Genomic DNA, 15,324 nt, shown 5'->3' with positions numbered 1-15,324 from the left:
TTATTCAAAAAATTTTCGCGACCAACACTTTGAGAAATGCTGATAAAGAACATATACAGTTATTTTTCAATTATTCGTGTGTGAAAGCACATTTTTCAATTTTATTAAAATGTTTCATTGTATAAAATTAAATTTAATTACGAGGTGGAAAAACATTTATATCATTCCTAGTAAACAATCCTATTTTAATGTATTATTTATGTTTTTTAATTGCAAATTTTATGAAAGTCTTACATATAATATGAAACAATCTCATAATTTGACGAAAACTTTTATAGGATCATGCAAATGTGCATGTTGTAGGTAGATATAATATAAGCGCATTTAATATTTATATTTTAATGTTTATCATCAAAAATATTATAGAAAACATTTAATTATTATCATAACATTTACGGTAGGTAGGTCAATGAAAATAATTTTAATATTAGTATACTAGTGATGTCAATGGTGACATTATTATTATTATTATTGTAAATTGTATTGTATTTTTACTATCCAAAATAAAAATAAGTGTATTGTATAAAAGTTAAATCGATATTTCATATAGTTGTATTAACTTGGTTACTACCTACGATACAGTCTCATAAAGTTTCGGTGCTCGTCCGTATCCGTGTCATAATGGTAAACCGCAACTAGTGGCATATTTGTCACACTTTTCAGGGTCGGAGGAGGGGGGACGATAAGTTATTTTTCTTCACCTAGCCCTTACTACTTCTGTTCACGAAACAAATATAAAATACGTACACGCGATATGATAATGTAATAATATGCGAATTTTATAAATTTGTTTTTCTCCTATAACCATGTACCTATATACCTAACAACATATACAAGTATAGATAGAAAAGTTGTAGTATTATGTTTGTGCATTCAATTATATACAATAATATTAATACGAAATAAAAAACCTATAAAAAAATCGTAAACACAATTTACAAGTTTTGTTTTTTTTTTTTTTTTTGTGGAAGAGAAGTTTGAACTTCTGGTGTTATTTAACTAAATTATAGAAAACAGTGTATACAATAGTTTATGTGAAATTATTATAAGTATAATAATCTGTAACATGTTAATTGTAAGTACACGTAAATATAAGGACAATAATTCATTAATAACCCAATAATAAGTAAAAACAATTTTAAACACGTTTGACATTTGATTACTTTCAGAAAACAGTTGGGTAGCAAAAACATTAGTCTTCGTGACTTCAAACGGTCTAAACTCGAAGAAACAAGATAAATGACTAAAATCTGAGTACTGATAATACTAATAAATAACAATAAACGAGTGTTTTGAATTCCTTAATGCATTCGGGTGTAAAGCTTAGTATATAATTGCTAATTTAAGTCATTGTAATTTTAGTCTACTGTTGTTTCAGACAATTTATTAAACTGAGTAATATATTAAAATAATGTATTCTAAAAATGAACAAATCGTTAAAAATCAGGACTTACGGTCCGAATAAAATAGTACAAATTATTTTCAAAGTATAATTTTAAAACATTTTTATAAATTGTGAACATTATCACATGAATTAACATCATTTCAAACAATTATTTTCCTAATTATACCTAATACTCATTAAATACGTATAATACAAAAATTTAAAGTAATAATATTTAATTATAATATCATCAAGAATGGCTTTTCGAGATTAATTTACTACAGTTTATTTATTGAAAATGGACAATTCATGTACCTAATTTGAAATTTCACTAAGATCATTATTAACCAATTATTAAGCAAAACATTTAAAACAATGAAAGAATATTTTTATCATATAATTTATTTCACTTATTATAATAATAATTATTAATTCAATAAATACTCAATTTAAATGTATTACTTAACTAAAACAGTAGTGTAGGTACTTGATAAAATAAAAATTAAGATTAAAAAAATATATATATTATTAACTTTTATACAAAATAATCCAAAAAATAAATTGAATGTTTCACTTTGATTAAAGTCCTATATGTAATTTAAGTAGTGATCTTGTTTATTTTTTATTTAAGTTAATTTAAATTCGCAATACCTATGACAAATGAATAAATTTAATTTAATTACGTAGTAAATAATTAAAAGGTGAAAAGTAAGTTAAGTAGCAAAATAAATAAAATGTTTATCTGCTTTTTTTTTAATTTTTAATTTTATTAATATTTTTAATTTTTAAATATTAATTAATACTTATCAAATCTGAAAAATACCTTTGTAAACAAAATATAATTATTATTGAGTATATAGAATACATTTTTGTTTGCAAACAAAATTTTGAATTTTATTGTTTTTACAGTTCATGAAATATCAGTTAGGTACTGAAATTATGTTCAAAAGGACAAACATTTTAAAGATCAAATCAATGAATATTAAATATCTATTCTATATTTTAATTAAAGTGTTTAAACATCAATTTCAATAACCGTATGGTAAATTGAGCATATATAGACATAATACTTGTTGAGTAAAAACATTATAATCCACCTGAATACGGCTAAAATTTCTCTACAAAAGTAAATCAATAATATAATCACCATCATGATCGTTGCTATGATCATCGAAATTTTAAAAGAATTTTAAATATTTTTCCAACTTAAAAACTGTGATAAACAAGACCTCAATAATACGGCTATAAGACAACAAACAAACAACGCATATAAAAACTACGGCACACATATAAACCAATTAATATTATAATATTATACATTATATTATATTATTCTCACTTTGGCGGCGATGGTAGTAGTAGCAGTAATATCGGAGTTACGTCCACGGTCGCGATCAGTTACGGACGGGACACGCAGTTGCAGCCGAACATGACGCGCTGGTCGTACCGGTCAACCAATGTCGGCGACGGCCCGAAGAGATTTCGAGCAAAAAATTAAAACGATTGTTTTTTATGCTCTAAAAACGGATGATGACATAAATACTATTTAGTGGTCATCGTGTTTTAAAGAAACAACACCACCTGCTGGTGCCGATGTGTACCTACTAATATCGGATCGTTACCCGGCGAGTGTCGATCGGAAAATATGACTTCTTCGTTTTTTTTTTTTTTTTTAATTATTTCTTTCTAAATTGTTTTATAATACTTATATTGTCAAGCGTACGAAACGTGTGTCGAGGAGCAATCCCAGTCGTCACGTCTTTCGGTTGCGTTATCGCGAGACGGCGTGCGGTACGTAACTGTGCTAGCGTGTACGCGGGCTTTCGACTCACGGCCGAACGATACTACAGAGGGTTGTTTAGCCCGAGTGGCGGCGCTCAAGTCACACGACCCCTCTAGTTGTCCGTCTGGATAAACGGACTGAAAAAAACCATGTTTCTTATATATTGTATTTATGTAATGTGTATATATAAATTCCAACGTATGTCCCGTGTCAATCGGAATTGTTAAAAAAAGTGCCACCCTCGTCCATACGATTATATGTATATTGTAGAAAGTATAATTTTTTACATGCTCTACTAAGCCTATCGTGTTTTTTTTTTTTTTTTTAGATCGACTGTCGACAGTCTGTTATTTTACAACAAATTGACAAATTATGTGTACAACGTTTTTTCTCGTCTAAATGTTTACATTTAATGTTGAATTATTATATTGTATACGATATACATGGATTAGGTAACATCGAGATCAATAACTATTTGATTCATTTGAAGATTTATTGGTAAGTGGTCGCTTACTGCTTAGTTTGTTTTACTTAGTATTTTTATTATGATTTGTGAATTTGTGATACACTTACCTAAAAGATTTTATATCAAATATGGATAATATTATACTTATATACATCTGTTAAGTCTTAATCACCTAAGGTGTTTCATCTTTTTTCAATTATGTTTGGCATTGTATCATATCTGGTTTATAAATATTATAAATTTATAAGGGAAAAGAATCAAAGAATTACTCGTCTATTATTATATGCATTACGATATTATGTGTTTTTATACTAAACTTCTACCTAAAATCTTATGAATACAGTTGTAGTACATGTATAATATACTAAACTACTAAAAAAAAAAATCGCGTTCATCAAAAAAAAATTAAACAAACAAAATTGCTTTTTGACAATAATTAATTGTATTGTTTTTTATAGTCTTTAGTATTAAAGCTAAAATGCACGTAAAAAATATACTTTTCATTTAATTATTTAATTATACTAATATAGTAATTTGACGACCTCGTTCAACCATAAACAAAACATTACATGACAAACACGATTATCAGTGTGTAATTTTAAATTCAATAACATATTTTTTATATCAACAAACAAATATACGTATTTTAGCACCATTGTATATTGCATATAAGATAAATCATTATTTGATATCTATTTTTTCTTTCATAAATTAATTATTTCTAAAGTATAACCAACTGTATAATGGTTTATTATATAATACTATTTATATCAAATTAAAATAGATAAGAATAGGTAGGCACACAACTAGAAAATTGTTCATGTAGAACAGTGTAACAGTACAATAAGAATTTTATTAGTCTCCAGAATTCAAGAATTTACGTAATTAATTACATGTTCAGTTTTGAATTGGTACATAAAATACAAGATATAGAATGATTGGAAAATTGTATGAATTTAAAAGGTAGAATATAGTAGTGTGCTATAAAGAAAGAAAAGTTCAACCGAAAAGTATAATACGAAACAAAAAGAAGATATTTCCGTTGATCGCAAACCAACGAGCTATTGTTATGTGATTTTCTAATTTAGTAAAATAACTCAATGTTAGGTTATGCACAACATTTATGTAAATCAATTTCGGTACTTTTTAAAATAATAATATTAAAAACTATTTTTTTTTTTTTATAAACTATAACGTTACTATTGTAATATACTAAATGATAAATTACGTTTATTTTAATATTATTTTCATAAAACCAAATAACTACTGATCGAAATAAATGTTGAATATTATAATTTTTTAAAGAAGAAGAATATTAACCTTTATAATGTATATTTTTAAATTATTAAATATAATTCAAAGATAGTCTAAACAAAATATGTAGCTCTATAATATTATTAATATGCATAATTATATACATTTGATATCATATTATATAAGGTTAATTTATTTAGTATACTTAATTTTTTTTTTTTTTTTGATCAAATAATATAAATTCAAAATATTGATTATTGTATATTGTTAACTATGTATAGGTAGGAACCAAATCAAAAAAAAATAAAAAAAAAAATGAATAAATAAAAAAATAAAATTAGAATTTTAAGTAGAATATAGTTTATCAAACCAACCGTTAAAGTTTTTAGAGGCAGTAGACATTACAAAAATTATTATAAATTGTCACCCAGTATTGTAAATTCAGCATCATTACTATTAGACTAATATTAAATGATTAAGTGAATATTCCAAGATCTAAAATATTAATAAAATTGTTGTATGCTACCATTCTAATTGGATTAATTTTTTTAAAGAAAAAAAATCTATTTTTAAAGACGTATTATATTATATTAGCTAAAGATGAAATATTAATTTACAAATTTACTTAACTAATTAATATTATATTCAATTTGTTCACAGTGTAAAATTTATAAGAAATAATATACATTGTACATTACATAAATAAATCATAATAAAAAAGATACAACTCTAGTGCTTTGATTAAATAAAATACAAATACACTATTATACAGCATTACAGTATTACATTAATTCCATTTAAGTTTTAATATTATTAACACAACCGAATTTACGTACAAATAGATAATGGACTATCACGGTGGGATTCGTGTACCAAATGAGAATATCCGTTCTTTCGTTTCTACACCACGTAGAAACGTTATCAAAGATATTATAGTCAATATTGCACATTATCTTACTAAACCTTATTCCACCATAAACTGTATTTACACTCCGGAAGTTATCTATTTGACACCCCGTGAATATAAATGTGTAGAATGGATAAACGGTTGTCGGCAACATCTCTGAAATTCAATCATTTATGATTGTTAACGGTTAATTTTTTACCAGGACCAAGTAAAAGAAGATAAAATTATTTTAAAGTTTTCATATTCACAAATTGTATAGTCTAATTAAAAATATATGTATATATCTATTAATATCGTAGTACTAAATATTTATTAAAAATGTATGGTTTTCAATTTTCATATATATCGATGTCATATTTAGGTACAATAAAAAAAAATATGAATTAGATACCATTAGATTTACGAACTATATAGTAACATATAATGTATACATTATATAGGTAATAATGTAATATAGACACTCCAGAAATCTATGATAGATACCTATAGTTAAATGTTATGTATTAAGACGAAATTCATATTTTCTTTTAAACGTATGTTTAAATAATTTATTCAAAATTTAATTCTATTAAATTTTTTAATAGTAACAATAGGTTCTCCTAAAATACAATTTATAATTTTATTTTTACTCATAATCACATCTTAAAATCGAGTTTTAGAAAAATATTAGATTACCTAATAATTTAGTTTAAATAAAATCTGATAAGCTAAATACTTTTATTTTTAAACACTATAGAAGACCAACTTAATTTTTGTTTATTTTTAAACTAAAAAATGATTACTAGAATTGTGGTATATCGTTTAAAACCATTTATAAAAATATTATATTCACCATCAATATTGGAATACATTATTCTCTTTTTATTTAAAAATAGTTTAATCAGCATAAACTTTAACATAAAGTTAACTATTATATACTTACACGAGACATCGTTTTGCTCTGCTAAGCGTGTGAAAAACAAAGATAAGAAATGTAAATGTTGGGATCGTTACAGTTAAACTACCGTCATAAATGTTTTCAGTGGACCATTTGAATTTGATGATAATTTGAATTTACGAACATTAAACACTCGTTACATGTTAATGTAAATATGTATTATATTTACCTCCGACCAAATCTTAGAGATATTTTTTAGCTTCATTGATATTAATTAGTATTTTAGAAAATAGAAGTTCTTTATATTGTTTTTTTAAATCATAAAAATTTGCCCACATAAGTATTATTAAAATACTACTATCCTAAAAGTAAAATGGAATATAAATATATTGCATTTCTAAGTTTCAAAATGACAAACCTAATTAAAGCACTTCTATCGCGCCAAGAAATTTAAAACTCAACTATAATATTGAAAATTTAAGAATTAATATTTAAACATTTAAACATTGTTAATATTTTTTCTATGTAGAAAACTAAGTCCACGTGTACATTTTATTTTCAATAAATAAACTAATAATACATATATTTGACAATATATTGACAAGCATACATACAATTATATAAAAATGACTTGATAAAAAAAATTATAAATTTAGAACTAAATCTCAACATTCTAAAGTATAAACTTTTCTTACTACCCGCTTGACATTTGTACAATGGCTTACTGCAAATTTTATTCGATCTATATTTTATAGAAATTTTTTATTGATAACAATTTTTATAAAATAAGGCTCTCAATGTAATAGTTATAATATATATATATATATATATTATATATATTCAAAGAAAATTAATACGCAGCCATGTTTAGCCTCAACGACGCGTGAAAGGTGACTAAAAACATTTTTAAAACTCGTTTGTATCACTCAGCCAAGTAAATATTATTGTATGTACTCTGTAATTTGAACTCACGAAATCGGATAACGTATTTGTCAACATTATTCTCTGTTAAACAATGCACGTGATGATACATGCACGTCCTATATATTATGTTTTCGTTTAACCACGTCAAGAGTGAGAATGATATCATTTCAACGGTTGTTATTAAATTATACCTACAAATGGGTTAGATAATAACAAATTTCATATCGGATTAGTCTTTTTTCTGAAAACAGCATTGCAATAAGTACAACATACACATTTTGTGAATATATATATATAGGTATACTGGTCGTCATAATAATGGGTAAAAGTTCGTTGGATTAAGTTGACACTCATGTTAAAGCCTTTTCATAGGACAGAAATGGTCACCAGCATCGTTCACAACTGCAAGAGTTAGAATTTCGTTGTTTGAAATATATTTTTATCAATTTCCGCCAGTGATCCCAAAAAATGAACACTTTCGTTCGGTAAATCCCATGTCTACCGTACATTTTTTTTTTTAATAATGTTTTGACGAGATAAAAAAAAACATATGAACAAACAAAAGTAACTATATAGTTTTAACACTACCCTAGATTATTATAATATTGTTGGTTGTGATATTTTTACACGTGCTTTATTATTAAACAGGTTGATCGTTTTTTAACGCGAAATTGTCCCCACTATTTTGGTGAACTCATTTTGCAACGCTCTCTGTTTAAAAAGTCTATAAGACACGCCGTACATAATACGCTATGTACTATAATCTTATAATGCAGAAATATTTACTTTTATTTTTTCTCACACATTCAGTACCTTCTACAGACTTGACTTATATTATATTTTTCATAAATGGTATATCTGATAATATTACAATTTATATTGCAAACAAAATATTAAACGAATATCGTTGTAAATATATTTATGGTGAATTTTTATACTACATGATCTTACTTATTCACTGTGAAACATATATTTTCGTATATATAATGCCATATAAGCTACCATTATTTTTCAATATAATTATTTTGAATTTTTATACACACATACACACACACACACACACGCACACACACACACACACACACACACACACACACACACACACACACACACACACACACACACACACACACACACACACACACACACACACACACCACACACATACACACACACATACATATATAGGTTATAAAGGCATACATTTAAGTATAAAACCTCATCCTGCTAACTATATAATTATTATACATAAAATAAAGTTTTAAATTATAAAATCCAAACAATACTGTCATGATCTGGATATCGATTTTGAACTCCACCCCCTCTCCTACGCCATTGAAATTTCAACAAAACTTTAAAAAATATATGCTTATATTGTTTTTATATAAATCCAGAATATCCAGTTATCCAATATCTTCAGCTCGTATAATACAAAAGTATAAAATAAATTATGGTTTCCTTTAAATTAATTTATCACGAAATCTGTAACGCGATTCGCAAACTGTAGTAAAATATACTAGAAAATTGACCTAAAAAGTTTAACTTAAATCTAAAAACCAACTGAATATGTGATCATAATTTTACCATACGAGTATATTGGAAAACATCATTATAATTATATAAAAATAATCTATCCAAGTGTAATAATACGTGGCTATGTTATCGTGAAAATCCTGAAAATAGACAAACAATATCGGCATAATCTACACAATCTAATACTAGTTTTATTATTGTTTCGATTTTCATTAATTTAACAGTATGATTCTAAGCGTTAAATAATATTATTGTATTAATTTATAAAATTAAACGTGTTTCAATCTTCGATTAGTTAAGCAAAAGACCAAGCACTTAAAAGAATTTCAAAAGACATTTCAATGATTTAAAAAGCGTTATAGTATTGATCTGAACACGTATTTCCTTGAACTTATATTGTAAGGGTAATACGAGTAATTTTGTACAAACCGAGGTTACGTTGACGTTGATCGTATAGAACATACGATGACCGTGTTGATACATTAATATTTAGGTAAGTAGCGCGATTAGAGAACATATTTGAACCACGTAATTCTCAAAAACAATTTTTATAGGTAAAGCTGGTAGGGGAATTCCCCGAGTCTAGGTAGGTAATAAACTTAAATAATAATTTAAATAAACAACTCAGCTATGTATAACTAATATAACTGAAGACTACACTGAATAAAAAATGATAGATAACTAGCAATCACTTATTAATATAACTAAATTACATGAATCAAAAGCTTGACTGTCTCGATAAGTATGAATAGTATGATACTTATTTTATTTATTAAATATTAAAAATAAAACCTTAAAAATTAAAATAAAAAAATTTACAAATTTATTTACATCTGTTTTATAATATTTTATATGTATAATCATTGCACTGATATGTATAACTTCACATATTACTAGTATTAAAAATTAAAAAAATGCAATAATTTTAATTACAATTAATAAATTAAATTAAATAACTATTTTAACTATTCGATAAAATTTTAAAAAAGTATTTGTACATTTATTTTATAAAACCACAATTATTAAATCACGAGTTTCGCTAACGTTGAAATAGTATATAGTTATAATCTTTAGAAGAACACGTGAATAATATACTACTGTTTAATATTTAGCTAAATCGTTAGGGTAATGGCAATGTCGAGACGTAGACGTAGTCAAATTATAGTGCACACTGTTCAGTACACACCCTATTAAATTTACCAAACACGTTTTAACGACCGACGACTGTTGATAACAAACACACCGTAACCGCCAAAATACTTATTAGATATTTAATTAAAAATAAACAAAGGATGGATTTTCGATTAAAACTTAATAATAATATTTGCAAGATTATAACTATTATTATTGTTGTTGTTTTTTTTTTTTTGCTTTAATCCTCTTTGTAATCCAAGACCAGGCTCGACGTGCTTATAATATTATACCTACAGAATTTTTTATTCGGTAAAATGAATTAATCTAGCCTGACCAAACAAAATACCTTAGTGTTTTATCGATTATCATACCAATTGAACGTAAACATAATTTTATTTTTATATTATTAACAATTATGAATATATCCATGAATAATAAAGTAAGTAATTTTTTAAAAGCTCTATGCAGGTAAAAATAAAAAGTAATAATATTATTATTATATTATGTACATTTATTGTACAAACTTTCAAATATAAAAATTCAATATTATACATACATATTGTTTCAAAAAATACCATTTATTACGTAAGTACTAAGCTTGTATTGCGTGTAGGTCTAGATTGCAGAATTAGAACCAATAAAAAATAAATGCAAGTAAGTTAAATTTGCTTTAAAAATGTAAGCTATAATTTGTATTTTTTTTTATCTAATAAAAAATTACTAAAAATTATTATTATTATTATTAAAATTATTTATTCATAATAATATTTTTTATATATTTGTGAACTCATTAAATCAATATACTGACATTACAAAAATATTATATTGACGAGTTATATTATAACACTACTTCTACTTGTATAATAATATACTGTATAAACATTATAAACCATGCATACATATTTCACATTAGATATTAGAATAGTGAATGGATTTCTAGAATATATTTGATCATATTAACGTACCTAACAACATTGGTACTATATATTCACAATATACTGTTTATTTCAGTAACAACGCAAATAATTTGGAATTTATATGTTTTTGCTTATTTTTTATTTTTTACTTATGAATTGTTTAAGCCTAATTAAAACAGTTGAAAATATCACACTTCTAAATAAATAGACTCATACTACAATTATAATATTAATAGTTATAATTAATTAGATAACAATAATTAAATTTTTAGATGTTTATTTCAAATATAAAATACGGTAATTCTTCTTCATTTTTGAAAGATACTAAAATAAAAATAAAAAATGTATTGATAATTTATAATATGTAATGAAAACATTTATGTTAAATTTTCTATTCTATAATTACGTAGAATCAATTTGTAATTAAATAATGTGTTTCTAGTTTCCAATTATTTTTCCATTCAAAGGTCATTTAATAATAAAATACTATAGTGTAGTATATATTTATATAATTAAAATTATTACTTAACATAAATTATATTATGAATCTGTAGATATATGGCTTTGATATGTATGATTTAAGTCGCCAATACTAATTATATTTAAAATAGCTATAATTATACAATAATTATTATTTTAATTTATAATACTATAATATAGGTTCAACCGTATACATATTACATATACAAATTTTTTTTTTTTGGGAGGGTGGATATTGAAAATATTTATCTACCAAGAGTAACTTATTTATTAATTTTAACCATTTTGATTATTTATTACCTATTTCATGTCCAATAATTAGTTACAATATAATTAAAAAAAATGTATAAAAAATTAACTTTTACCACATTTAATGAAATTTTGAAACATCTTTACCACTACGGTTATTATTATTACGCTTATTATTACACAATACTGATATCTTCAAAATGTGTAGATTTATTTTAAGCTATATATTTATACTACTAACCTATAAATACTGTTCTACGAATTATGGTAAGTCGATATTACCTTAAAAGTTAATATCAGCTAGTAAACAGTTAGTAATTTATTTGAATTATTATTATATAAATGCAAATTGTGTTTGGAAAACATTAGTTAAACTTTAAATGTTAGCCTAAAACCAAATACCATTAGGTACTAATGTTAAAATAAATTGCTAGTAAAATAAATATACAAAAAAAAAAAATATTTTTAGATATACATATAAGCTGACAGGTGATCTTTATACAGAATCGTTTTTCATATAAATAGTCATCTATCAAAGAATTAGAATTCAGCCCACTCTACTATGATGATTTTTAATGAGTGAGTTACCCGATTTTGTTGTTGGTTGTCGTTAAAAAATCAAAATTAAATAATATTTAACTTTTAGTTAATATTAATATAGTATCGCTATAAAATTATAATTAATTTTAAAATATACAAATATTTCTCATAGTGCATTCATGCTGATATTACAAAGAGTTACCTTGTATATCATGTATATTTTACCTGAGTTAAAAAAAACCCCGCTTAACTTATTTAAACCTTTAAGACTAAAACATTTATCGCTTCGTGGAATTTTAAAAATTCACTTTATGTAACGAGAAATAACGGCATTAAAAAAGTCATTAATTGATATTGCAGTAGAAATGCAATAGCTATTTTTTTTTTATCTACAAGTAGTTACTACTTATAGACATCGTGAAGACTTTACTGCAATAACATGGCACTTTCCGCACGTAACCACTCTTCCCGACTATGTATATACGTTTATATACTACTATGCTTTTCGATATTTTTATTGCTCCCAAGTGCCCTAAATTTTTTTTTCTTACTCCACAAACTTCACGTCCATTACTATTCGGGAGCTATAAAATTGTTTGTAAATAATATATAAGCCAGGGGAGCAGTGAATATTTAATATGCAGGTGTATCGCGATAAAAACGAGACGAGAAAAACGATTTAGTGTTCGACGGAAAAAAAGTATCATCGCCATGTACACCTTTAAAAACATATCGCACACGCATTTGCGGGTTTTGTTTACACGTGTATACATAGGTATCCTGCGAGATTAAAAATACAACGAAAATCAATAACCCCATTTATAATACAATAAGATTCTCTTGACGACCACCGTGGGGGAGATGCGAACACACAAGCTCGTCAACATTAATTACGTTATTTATTGCAGAGAACGTAATTGCCGTTGTGCATGTGACGATTTCAATATAATTATTTCCACCGCCACCGCTCATCATCTATGTCCTGTAACACTAGCCAAACCATTGTATGATATAGACACGCGAAACGACCCTTTTGAGCACAAACAATACGATAATAATCAAAATAATAATAATTGTAACACGTTATTACAATAACATAACCATTGTCACGGCCATTTTTCCTTGCATTCATACCATATAATACAATTATATTATAATATCAATAATGGTATTAAATATTTAGGGTCGCACATCAAACACACTGAAAAGTCCACTGTAGTCTACTCACTTCGTCAATCAAGTGAAGAGGACTCGATTAGTGAATAATAAGTGAAAATTGACAAATAATTCATATATACCTACCTAGTAATAATATAGCGTTCCAATTTCTATTCTCGAACAAAATATACATAACGCATCATAAACAATGGAATGTACCTACCAAGGTGTTTTTAATTGTAATTGATCAATTATTTACTTGAAAACTGAGAGCACCAGAAAATAAATACAAGTTTTCTTCAACTAAATTAAACACAAGACTGTCAATATTTAAGAATAATAAAATGAAAGGAAATTTATTATGACATCAAACATGAGTTAAAGAGAAAATAAGATCAGCATCTGATAAGTGGTAATATTTTTTTAACTATTGTTAACTATTACTTAACAATCTATATTATACTCACATAATACTGAAATAATATTTTTAACGATAAGCAAAAGTTTCCAGTTCAAAATGATCATGTTTTACTATACCAAAATTAAAAGCAATGATAAAATGTTTAAAGTATTGAATGTATTTTTAAGTTAAGTGTCAATAGCAAAACCAGCTGAATTAAATGTAGGAATATAGAGGCAAGCCCTGATGTGTACTAATGTTAATTTACCTAAATCTATATTTAACGAATTATGGAATCTATATTTAACCTAATATGTACAAAAACAGACGAACAAAATATAAATTGTAATTTTTAGTTCATACTAATATAATAATATTATATATTCAGGCAGTTGATATAATGGTTATTATCTCTGAATGAATCGTTTCAGTTAACGAACTTTATTTTTGACATCAATATTGTTTTATTGAAAACAAAAATAAAATTATGATTATTAATTTTTATATTATTATTATATTATGTTGGAAAAATTGTAAAACTATTATCATGATTGAAATAGGCATAATAATGAAACGTATCTGTAAACAACGAAAAACACTGCGACAATATAATTTTTTTTTTTTATCATAAAAATTACAAAATAAATACATTATATGCAGAATACACGCGTAGAAAAAAATAGTTGATTTTTCAAGTTTGTTTATTCGTTTGAATATTTGCTTATAATAATAATAATAATAATAATAACAACAACTTAGGATATAAATAAAATAATATTATATAAATGCTATTATTCACATTTTTTTTATTATAAGAAGAAGTCAATATAGTCAATTTATGAACATAAATATTGGATATAATATTTGCTATTCAATCACCCAATCACTACAATACTAAAAATTAAATTTTCAAAATTGTTTACCATAATGGAGCGTTTACATCTTGTGATAATAAACCATATAGATACATTTTATAAAATACATTACGTTTTTCACTACCTAATATTTACACAATAATGTGATTATGTTAAACAAACGCAATATTTGATATAGATTTTGAATATAGACAATTCTATCAGACTAGACTTGACCGATTTGAAGAGTCGATTTAAATCGTCATAATGCAGTTTTATTATAATGAAGTTATGGTAAGCTCAAATACAATCGAATTGAACATTATCAATGTCATTATATGATTATAGTATATTTTTGTACGCATGTACTCGTCTATATGATAAATGTACGTATTATACAAATGTAATATGATTTCCAAATCGAAATTTTAATAATATAAAAATGGTTCAGACAAAATTGTGTT

General features: G+C 24.9%; 1 protein-coding gene across 3 annotated transcripts in view; it reads right to left on the bottom strand.

Moving 5' to 3' along the window:
* LOC114131515 (discoidin domain-containing receptor 2-like) overlaps positions 1-3,271 on the bottom strand; it is a 158,075-nt gene extending 154,804 nt beyond the window's left edge. For all 3 annotated transcript variants that reach the window (XM_027996750.2, XM_027996749.2, XM_027996751.2), the window contains exon 1: positions 2,724-3,271. The gene's annotated coding sequence lies outside the window, so the exon portion shown is untranslated. The remainder of the gene's footprint in view (positions 1-2,723) is intronic.
* Positions 3,272-15,324: the final 12,053 nt, after the last annotated feature.

The sequence above is a fragment of the Aphis gossypii genome, chromosome 1 (genome assembly GCF_020184175.1).
Source record: "Aphis gossypii isolate Hap1 chromosome 1, ASM2018417v2, whole genome shotgun sequence".
Taxonomy (NCBI): Eukaryota; Metazoa; Arthropoda; class Insecta; order Hemiptera; family Aphididae; genus Aphis; species Aphis gossypii.
Note: the sequence above shows the minus strand (reverse complement) of the source record. Positions and strands in the feature narration are given on the sequence as shown.